Consider the following 11,544-nt stretch of genomic DNA (forward strand, 5'->3'; position numbering starts at 1 on the left):
CACTGTGAATAGATGCGGCATCTATTCTCAACATCTCCTGCTGCTCTGCCATGCAGAGCAGTGATGTGTGTGCTCCCCCAAACTCCTTCCGCCGTGGGACACTGCCAGCCGTGGGTGGGACAATCCCAGGAAGATGGGACTGTAGTTGGGAGGTATGCATTATACATATGGCACATTACACTGAACAGGACTATGGTGTACTGTATTCCATGCAGTGCATTGCTGTTATTAATCTGATGCATTATCATACATGCACTAGCAGTGTTTATATATATATATATATATATATATATATATATACATATATACACCGCAACTACCACCTGGGTGGAAGGTGCACTCACGCCCAGAAATCAGTCTCTGAGATCACTTGTAGGTTCAATTTATTTTAATCAGGTTCATTGTTGATGCCGTTTTTCATCGACGTTTTGGTCCATATAAGGACCTTTATCAAGATTGGCACTTAAAACACCTAAACAATCGAAAACAATTAAAATCAATATGTATAAAAAAACAGATTATCAACACCAACACCACCAGTGCCTCCCAGGCCCTAAAGACTGTCACCAAGCAGCATAAACATACTTTAATGGAAAAAATTCAATCCATGTGTGATTTAGAGACGCCTCCACCCTCAGATTTCACCTCACACAGAGTAGATACTTCATCTCAACAGATAATTACCTGGACAACACACTAGGTCATACTGATGTGATAGATTGCTTCTTCAACACATTGAAGATGCTATAATAATAAAAATTATGGCCTATTAGATAAACTTCCAAGTCACTGAATAGTGTAAGACCAACACCTGGGGCCACCCAATAAGCATCATACCTGATAGTTTATTAAAACAACGAATGGCAGCTGAGGGCTCAATGCATATTTCCAACACTAGATCTGCAATTTGAAAGGTAAAGAAAAAAATGACCACCAACCGTAATCCTATGTCAGAAGGTAGCTGCAAGAGAACCATACTCACTGTTCAAGTGTCCAGAGCCAAATGAAAGCTGCATAATGTTCAGCCTCAGCTGACAGCTATTTAAGGGTCAGCCACAGGAAGTACCACTTAAGGTGATTAACAATTACTAAACCACGCTGCAGAAAAACTACTGCTCAAAAATCGAAACCAGACCCGCTGGACAAGTACTATACAGCCTAGGGATCAGGCTGTATAAGTATCGCTACAATAGGCAAGTTAGATATAAGAGAAAGTTTATAGTTACTGAGGCACACGCCGGAGACGCGACTTCCGCGTTCCACCGACAGGAAGTCCCTGCGTTCCACTCGGCGGAAGTGCCGCTACTCGGCTCGCAGACGAACCGAATCGTGGTTTATATAAATGTATGTAACTAGATGAGATGTGCTAACAATAGGCAACATTCACCAGGGTCTAGAACTCCGTTATAAAGCCCACACGTAACCTTTAAAGAACGTGTGGATCATGATTAGGATCCGCTTTACCGGAAGTGACATCATTACCTATGCTGGGCTTACCAGTGGAGTGTGAAGGCTGTCAATCACCAAAACGTCATGTGCACAATTCTGACAACAGTTAGATAGTAAGAGAGCCCAGGGGCCAATGATCTCACTCACCCTATATATCGAAACCAACATACATCTTGTCAATAGAATATATTGGATACTACACTAATGTAATAGTATGACAAAAATAGTATTAATAATAATAAATAGACAAAAGCAAGGGGGGTGGTGAGATCATTAGGCTCAATGAGCCCTCGTGACATGTCAAGGACCTGGGATGGCTCCGGGAAACATACAAACATACACAAAACACATATGTGAATGCCCTTAATTTCCTATTCACTATACATAGAAAAAACATAATAAACAGCACATCAGAAATAATAATAATGAAAAATAAAATAATAAATATGAACACCGGTTCAGACCCACACATTATGTAATCATCATGCCAAAGTACCCTTCGTCCTATATACACAAGGCATCATGAAGAGAATCCAACATCCGAAAAAGATTGGATTTTAAAGAAAAATGTTAAGAGGGTTGGCCTCATTGGGGCCCCTAGGTGACACCGTACTAAGTTTGTGTATCCAGAAACTTTCCCTCTGTTTAAGCAGTAGGGTACGATCACCTCCACTTGGAGGCGGAGGTACCCAATCAATAAGCTGACATTTCAAGGCAGATACTTGGTGTCTAGCTGACACAAAATGTCGTGCTACCGGTTTATCAGAGGAGCCCACGTTAAGGGCCGTATGAATAGATGACCGATGGTTAGCCATCCGGTCACGAAAAGGACGCGTCGTCAACCCGACGTAGCATAACCCACAGGGACATTTTAGAAGATAAATTACATGGTCCAATCGACAGTGTAGGTGATACCTGATAAGAATCTTTCTCCCTGTGTGGGGGTGATACAAGATGGAACCAGTAATCATGGATCTGCACGTAGTGCACCCCCCACAAGAAAAACTGCCGGGTTTGGCCTGCATAAGCCGAATGTGAGACTTATCCTGTTCAGGGAATGTCGTGGGTCTCATTAACAATTGTTTTAAGTTAGCCCCCCGTTTATATGCCACCATGGGAGCTGGTGTTTTTAGGAAAGGCAAATTATTGTCAGTTGCTACTATTGGCCAATGTTTCCGTAGGGCTTTTCTAGTTGCATCTGCAGAACTATCAAATTGAGTAGAACAAATCATACGATTATTGCGAGTAGCATTTCTAACCTGTTGTTAATGAGACCCACGACATTCCCTGAACAGAATAAGTCTCACATTCGGCTTATGCAGGCCAAACCCGGCAGTTTTTCTTGTGGGGGGTGCACTACGTGCAGATCCATGATTACTGGTTCCATCTTGTATCACCCCCACACAGGGAGAAAGATTCCTATCAGGTATCACCTACACTGTCGATTGGACCATGTAATTTATCTTCTAAAATGTCCCTGTGGGTTATGCTACGTCGGGTTGACGACGCGTCCTTTTCGTGACCGGATGGCTAACCATCGGTCATCTATTCATACGGCCCTTAACGTGGGCTCCTCTGATAAACCGGTAGCACGACATTTTGTGTCAGCTAGACACCAAGTATCTGCCTTGAAATGTCAGCTTATTGATTGGGTACCTCCGCCTCCAAGTGGAGGTGATCGTACCCTACTGCTTAAACAGAGGGAAAGTTTCTGGATACACAAACTTAGTACGGTGTCACCTAGGGGCCTCAATGAGGCCAACCCTCTTAACATTTTTCTTTAAAATCCAATCTTTTTCGGATGTTGGATTCTCTTCATGATGCCTTGTGTATATAGGATGAAGGGTACTTTGGCATGATGATTACATAATGTGTGGGTCTGAACCTGTGTTCATATTTATTATTTTATTTTTCATTATTATTATTTCTGATGTGCTGTTTATTATGTTTTTTCTATGTATAGTGAATAGGAAATTAAGGGCATTCACATATGTGTTTTGTGTATGTTTGTATGTTTCCCGGAGCCATCCCAGGTCCTTGACATGTCACGAGGGCTCATTGAGCCTAATGATCTCACCACCCCCCTTGCTTTTGTCTATTTATTATTATTAATACTATTTTTGTCATACTATTACATTAGTGTAGTATCCAATATATTCTATTGACAAGATGTATGTTGGTTTCGATATATAGGGTGAGTGAGATCATTGGCCCCTGGGCTCTCTTACTATCTAACTGTTGTCAGAATTGTGCACATGACGTTTTGGTGATTGACAGCCTTCACACTCCACTGGTAAGCCCAGCATAGGTAATGATGTCACTTCCGGTAAAGCGGATCCTAGTCATGATCCACACGTTCTTTAAAGGTTACGTGTGGGCTTTATAACGGAGTTCTAGACCCTGGTGAATGTTGCCTATTGTTAGCACATCTCATCTAGTTACATACATTTATATAAACCACGATTCGGTTCGTCTGCGAGCCGAGTAGCGGCACTTCCGCCGAGTGGAACGCAGGGACTTCCTGTCGGTGGAACGCGGAAGTCGCGTCTCCGGCGTGTGCCTCAGTAACTATAAACTTTCTCTTATATATAACTTGCCTATTGTAGCGATACTTATACAGCCTGATCCCTAGGCTGTATAGTACTTGTCCAGCGGGTCTGGTTTCGATTTTTGAGCAGTAGTTTTTCTGCAGCGTGGTTTAGTAATTGTTAATCACCTTAAGTGGCACTTCCTGTGGCTGACCCTTAAATAGCAGTCAGCTGAGGCTGAACATTATGCAGCTTTCATTTGGCTCTGGACACTTGAACAGTGAGTATGGTTCTCTTGCAGCTACCTTCTGACATAGGATTACGGTTGGTGGTCATTTTTTTCTTTACCTTTCAAATTGCAGATCTAGTGTTGGAAATATGCATTGAGCCCTCAGCTGCCATTCGTTGTTTTAATAAACTATCAGGTGTGATGCTTATTGGGTGGCCCCAGGTGTTGGTCTTACACTATTCAGTGACTTGGAAGTTTATCTAATAGGCCATAATTTTTTATTATTATAGCATCTTCAATGTGTTGAAGAAGCAATCTATCACATCAGTATGACCTAGTGTGTTGTCCAGGTAATTATTTGTTGAGATGAAGTATCTACTCTGTGTGAGGTGAAATCTGAGGGTGGAGGAGTCTCTAAATCACACATGGATTGAATTTTTTCCATTAAAGTATGTTTATGCTGCTTGGTGACAGTCTTTAGGGCCTGGGAGGCACTGGTGGTGTTGGTGTTGATAATCTGGTTTTTTATACATATTGATTTTAATTGTTTTCGATTGTTTAGGTGTTTTAAGTGCCAATCTTGATAAAGGTCCTTATATGGATCGAAACGTCGATGAAAAACGGCATCAACAATGAACCTGATTAAAATAAATTGAACCTACAAGTGATCTCAGAGACTGATTTCTGGGCGTGAGTGCACCTTCCACCCAGGTGGTAGTTGCGGTATATTGGTGGCCTATTTGGTCATTAGGAGCACCCGCCGTCGTTACTGTGTATTGATGAGAGTGCAGGACTTTCCAAGGATATAGATATAGATATATATATATATATATATATATATATATATATATATATATATATATTATATATAAGGGCCCAGAGTATGCGCTCTCTAATAGTTAGCCAAGCGTCTATGGTTGATGGCTGCACCACTAAGCATGGGCCCCTACCACCAGGGGCGTTGTTACAGAGGAGGGGGCCCGTGTGCAGTCTCCGGGTGAGCCCCCTCCTCTTCATGGTGCTGTAAACTCTGGCATTGTGCCTGAATCTACTGCACATGCACAGGTTTACGGAAACATGGTGCCTACCAATTTCCAGAGACTAAATTCCTACTGCACATGCGTGGCGGCCATTTTTCTGGCTATTTTTTTTATACCACTGCTGGGGTTTCAAAGCGGGACTCTAGGAATGTCAAGTAATAAAATATGTGTGCAAAGTGTGAGGTGTGGGCCCCCCTGGACCCAAGCGGCATGTGTGGTCTTAGCATAGATCAGGGGTGGCCAATCAGTCAGAGGCAAAGAGCCAGAAAAGATCTGTAGCCAAGGGCAAGAGCCACTATCGTGTGCAAAAATGGGGGCATGGCCTATCTGTCACAAAGCCAGACCCCATTTTTGTGCGCACACCTTTCGGTATGACGTTTGTAAGAATATGACCTTATGTTATAACCAGAGGCGTCGGAACTGGGGGGGCAAGGGGGCAGCTCGCCCCCCCCCCCCAAAATATGAGAGCCGCCGACGATTTTCAGGAGGAGCGATGTGCGGTCAGCTGAAAGACCGCACATCACAACCTCCGCACCGAGCAGGGACTGAGCAGCAGCAGGATATGGCTGTGTTCAGCCCCTCCTGCTCCCAGGCTCAGTTCAACAGCGCTGCCCCCCCCCCCCCCCACTTACCAGGGCCGGCTCACGGCCCCAGCGAAGTGCCGCGATTCACGGGTGATTAAGGGTTTTGTGTTTTGGTTTTGGATTCGGTTCCGCGGCCGTGTTTTGGATTTGGACGCGTTTTTGGCAAAACCTCCCTGAAAATGTTTTGTCGGATTCGGGTGTGTTTTGGATTTGGGTGTTTTTTTACAAAAAACCCTCAAAAACAGCTTAATCATAGAATTTGGGGGTCATTTTGATCCCATAGTATGATTAACCTCAATAACCATAATTTACACTCATTTTCAGTCTATTCTGAACACCTCACAATATTATTTTTAGTCCTAAAATTTGCACCGAGGTCGCTGGATGGCTAAGCTAAGCGACACAAGTGGCCAACACAAACACCTGGCCCATCTAGGAGTGGCACTGCAGTGTCAGGCAGGATGGCACTTCAAAAAAATTGTCCCCAAACAGCACATGATGCAAAGAAAAAAAGAGGCGCACCAAGGTCGCTGTGTGACTAAGCTAAGCGACACAAGTGGCCGACACAAACACCTGGCCCATCTAGGAGTGGCACTGCAGTGTCAGGCAGGATGGCCCTTCCAAAAAATACTCCCCAAACAGCACATGACGCAAAGAAAAAAAGAGGCGCAATGAGGTAGCTGTGTGAGTAAGCTAAGCAACCCTAGTGGCCGACACAAACACCTGGCCCATCTAGGAGTGGCACTGCAGTGTCAGGCAGGATAGCACTTCAAAAAAATAGTCCCCAAACAGCACATGATGCAAAGAAAAATGAAAGAAAAAAAAGAGGTGCAAGATGGAATTGTCCTTGGGCCCTCCCACCCACCCTTATGTTGTATAAACAGGACATGCACACTTTAACCAACCCATCATTTCAGCGACAGGGTCTGCCACACGACTGTGACTGAAATGACTGGTTGGTTTGGGCCCCCACCAAAAAAGAAGCAATCAATCTCTCCTTGCACAAACTGGCTCTACAGAGGCAAGATGTCCACCTCATCATCATCCTCCGATTCCTCACCCCTTTCACTGTGTAGATCCCCCTCCTCACAGATTATTAATTCGTCCCCACTGGAATCCACCATCTCAGATCCCTGTGTACTTTCTGGAGGCAATTGCTGGTGAATGTCTCCACGGAGGAATTGGTTATAATTCATTTTGATGAACATCATCTCCACATTTTCTGGAAGTAACCTCGTACGCCGATTGCTGACAAGGTGAGCGGCTGCACTAAACACTCTTTCGGAGTACACACTGGAGGGAGGGCAACTTAGGTAGAATAAAGCCAGTTTGTGCAAGGGCCTCCAAATTGCCTCTTTTTCCTGCCAGTATAAGTACGGACTGTCTGACGTGCCTACTTAGATGCGGTCACTTATATAATCCTCCACCATTCTTTCAATGGTGACAGAATCATATGTAGTGACAGTAGACGACATGTCAGTAATCGTTGCCAGGTCCTTCAATCCGGACCAGATGTCAGCACTCGCTCCAGACTGCCCTGCATCACCGCCAGCGGGTGGGCTCGGAATTCTTAGCCTTTTCCTCGCACCCCCAGTTGCGGGAGAATGTGAAGGAGGAGATGTTGACGGGTCACGTTCCGCTTGACTTGACAATTTTCTCACCAGCAGGTCTTTGAACCTCTGCAGACTTGTGTCTGCCGGAAAGAGAGATACAACGTAGGTTTTAAATCTAGGATCGAGCACGGTGGCCAAAATGTAGTGCTCTGATTTCAACAGATTGACCACCCGTGAATCCTGGTTAAGCAAATTAAGGGCTCCATCCACAAGTCCCACATGCCTAGCTGAATCGCTCTGTTTTAGCTCCTCCTTCAATGTCTCCAGCTTCTTCTGCAAAAGCCTGATGAGGGGAATGACCTGACTCAGGCTGGCAGTGTCTGAACTGACTTCATGTGTGGCAAGTTCAAAGGGTTGCAGAACTTTGCACAACGTTGAAATCATTCTCCACTGCGCTTGAGTCAGGTGCATTCCCCCTCCTTTGCCTATATCGTGGGCAGATGTATAGGCTTGAATGGCCTTTTGCTGCTCCTCCATCCTCTGAAGCATATAGAGGGTTGAATTCCACCTCGCTACCACCTCTTGCTTCAGATGATGGTAGGGCAGGTTCAGGACTGTTTGCTGGTGCTCCAGTCTTTGGCACGCGGTGGCTGAATGCCGAAAGTGGCCCGCAATTCTTCGGGCCACCGACAGCATCTCTTGCATGCCCCTGTCGTTTTTTAAATAATTCTGCACCACCAAATTCAATGTATGTGCAAACATGGGACGTGCTGGAATTTGCCCAGATGTAATGCACGCACAATATTGCTGGCGTTGTCCGATGTCACAAATCCCCAGGAGAGTCCAATTGGGGTAAGCCATTCTGCGATGATGTTCCTCAGTTTCCGTAAGAGGTTGTCAGCTGTGTGCCTCTTATGGAAAGCGGTGATACAAAGCGTAGCCTGCCTAGGAACGAGTTGGCGTTTGCGAGATGCTGCTACTGGTGCCACCACTGCTGTTCTTGCTGCGGGAGGCAATACATCTACCCAGTGGGCTGTCACAGTCATGTAGTCCTGAGTCTGCCCTGCTCCACTTGTCCACATGTCCGTGGTTAAGTGGACATTGGGTACAACTGCATTTTTTAGGACACTGGTGACTCTTTTTTTCTGAGGTCTGTGTACATTTTCGGTATCGCCTGCCTAGAGAAATGGAACCTAGATGGTATTTGGTACCGGGGACACAGTACCTCAAACAAGTCTCTAGTTGCCTCTAAATTAACGGTGGATACCGGAACCACGTTTCTCACCACCCAGGCTGACAAGACCTGAGTTATCCGCTTTGCAGCAGGATGACTGCTGTGATATTTCATCTTCCTCGCAAAGGACTGTTGGACAGTCAATTGCTTACTGGAAGTAGTACAAGTGGTCTTCCGACTTCCCCTCTGGGATGCCGATCGACTCCCAGCAGCAGCAGTAGGCGTTACACTCAAGGATGCATCGGAGGAATCCCAGGCAGGAGAGGACTCGTCAGACTTGCCAGTGACATGGCCTGCAGGACTATTGGCTTTTCTGTGTAAGGTGGAAATTGACACTGAGGGAGTTGGTGGTGTGGTTTGCAGGAGCTTGGTTACAAGAGGAAGGGATTTAGTGGTCAGTGGACTGCTTCCGCTGCCATCTAAAGTTTTTTAACTTGTCACTGACTTCTGATGAATGCGGACCAGGTGACGTATAAGGGAGGATGTTCCTAGGTGGTTAACGTCCTTACCCCTACTTATTACAGCTTGACAAAGGCAACAAACGGCTTGACACCTGTTGTCCGCATTTGTGTTGAAATAATTCCACACCGAAGAGGTGATTTTTTTGTATTTTGACCAGGCATGTCAATGGCCATATTCGTCCCACGGACAACAGGTGTCTCCCCGGGTGCCTGACTTAAACAAACCACCTCACCATCAGAATCCTCCTTGTCAATTTCCTCCCCAGCGCCAGCAACACCCATATCCTCATCCTGGTGTACTTCAACAGTGACATCTTCAATTTGACTATCAGGAACTGTACTGCGGGTGCTCCTTCCAGCACTTGCAGGGGGCGTGCAAATGGTGGAAGGCGCAAGCTCTTCCCGTCCAGTGTTGGGAAGGTCAGGCATCGCAACCGACACAATTGGACTCTCCTTGGGGATTTGTGATTCAGACGAACGCACAGTTCTTTGCTGTGCTTTTGCCAGCTTAAGTCTGTTTATTTTTCTAGCGAGAGGATGAGTGCTTCCATCCTCATGTGAAGCTGAACCACTAGCCATGAACATAGGCCAGGGCCTCAGCCGTTCCTTGCCACTCCGTGTCGTAAATGGCATATTGGCAAGTTTACGCTTCTCATCAGGCGCTTTCAATTTTGATTTTTGGGTCATTTTACTGAACTTTTGTTTTTTGGATTTTACATGCTCTCTACTATGACATTGGGCATCGGCCTTGGCAGACGACGTTGATGGCATTTCATTGTCTCAGCCATGACTAGTGGCAGCAGCTTCAGCACGAGGTGGAAGTGGATCTTGATCTTTCCCTATTTTAACCTCCACATTTTTGTTCTCCATTTTTTAATGTGTGGAATTATATGCCAGTATCAATAGCAATGGCCTACTACTGTATATACTGCGCACAACTGAAATGCACTACAGGTATGGATGGATAGTATACTTGACGACACAGAGGTAGGTAGAGCAGTGGCCTTCCGTACCGTACTGCTATATATACTGGTGGTCACTGTCAGCAAACTGCAAAACTAAAATGCACCACAGGTATAGAATCTAGATGGATAGTATACTTGACGACACAGAGGTAGGTAGAGCAGTGGCCTTCCGTACCGTACTGCTTTATATACTGGTGGTCACTGGTCAGCAAAACTCTGCACTGTACTCCTCCTATATAATATACTGGTGGTCCCCAGTCCCCACAATAAAGCAGTGTGAGCACAGATATATGCAGCACACTGAGCACAGATATGGAGTGTTTTTCAGGCAGACAACGTATACTGGTGGTTACTGTCAGCAAAACTCTGCACTGTACTCCTCCTATATAATACAGCTGCTCCCCAGTCCCCACAATTAAGCAGTGTGAGCACAGATATATGCAGCACACTGAGCACATATATGGAGTGTTTTTCAGGCAGACAACGTATACTGGTGGTCACTGGTCAGCAAAACTTTGCACTGTACTCCTCCTATATAATATACTGGTGGTCCCCAGTCCCCACAATTAAGCAGTGTGAGCACAGATATATGCAGCACACTGAGCACATATATGGAGTGTTTTTCAGGCAGACAACGTATACTGGTGGTCACTGGTCAGCAAAACTCTGCACTGTACTCCTCCTATATAATATACTGGTGGTCCCCAGTCCCCACAATTAAGCAATAAGCACAAATATTTTTGCATCAAGAATTCAAGATTAATAAACGGAGAGGACGCCAGCCACGTCCTCTCCCTAACATTTCCAATGCACGAGTGAAAATGGCGGCGACGCGCGGCTGCTTATATAGAATCCGAATCTCGCGAGAATCGGACAGCGGGATGATGACATTCGGGCGCGCTCGGATTAACCAAGCCATACGGGAGAATCCAAGTATGCCTCGGACCCGTGTAAAATGGGTGAAGTTCGGGGGGGTTCGGTTTCCGAGGAACCGAACCCGCTCATCACTACTGCTGACCCTGCATTGCAGAGACCTGTGGCTGGGTTGTCACAGGTAAGAGGCTGTCCGGCCTGCTCCCACTCCCTCCCCCCCCCCCTCTCCAATGACAAATGTAGGATTTGTAAGGGGGGTCCATATCCTGTATGTATATAACATTAAAATAAATTTTATATATATATATATATATATATATATATATATATATATTTGTTTATTTTTGTTTACCGGCTCTCCTAATAGGTATATAAACTGCTCCGGGTGCCCGCACTGCCATGCACAATAGTGTTAGCTTCCTACAACCTTATCTCTGTGCCGCACTCCTGGATAATAAAACATCACTCAGACACCAGTTTCAGCGTTATCAACATCTCATGGTCTACACCATTTCATCAGGATATAGTCCAGGAGTGCGGCACAGAGACAAGGTTTTATATAGAGACCGCTGCCCTCTGTCTCCTCTTCTGCTGCATTGCAGCCTCCCCCAGTCTCCTCTGCACCTCC

General features: G+C 45.5%; 2 long non-coding RNA genes across 2 annotated transcripts; one reads left to right on the plus strand and one right to left on the minus strand.

Annotated features, from left to right (window-relative positions):
• Positions 1 to 370: 370 nt before the first annotated feature.
• Positions 371 to 1,007, minus strand: LOC135054862 (uncharacterized). Its single transcript, XR_010243583.1, has 4 exons — positions 983 to 1,007; positions 838 to 900; positions 685 to 744; positions 371 to 472 (listed from the first exon to the last, which is right to left on the minus strand). It is a non-coding gene; the product is annotated as an uncharacterized LOC135054862 (long non-coding RNA).
• A 3,225-nt stretch (positions 1,008 to 4,232) lies between these two features.
• Positions 4,233 to 4,858, plus strand: LOC135054895 (uncharacterized). The gene is made up of 4 exons (XR_010243591.1): positions 4,233 to 4,257; positions 4,340 to 4,402; positions 4,497 to 4,556; positions 4,769 to 4,858. It is a non-coding gene; the product is annotated as an uncharacterized LOC135054895 (long non-coding RNA).
• The last annotated feature ends 6,686 nt before the right edge of the window (positions 4,859 to 11,544 follow it).

Source organism: Pseudophryne corroboree, chromosome 1 (assembly GCF_028390025.1).
Source record: "Pseudophryne corroboree isolate aPseCor3 chromosome 1, aPseCor3.hap2, whole genome shotgun sequence".
NCBI classification, from domain to species: domain Eukaryota; kingdom Metazoa; phylum Chordata; class Amphibia; order Anura; family Myobatrachidae; genus Pseudophryne; species Pseudophryne corroboree.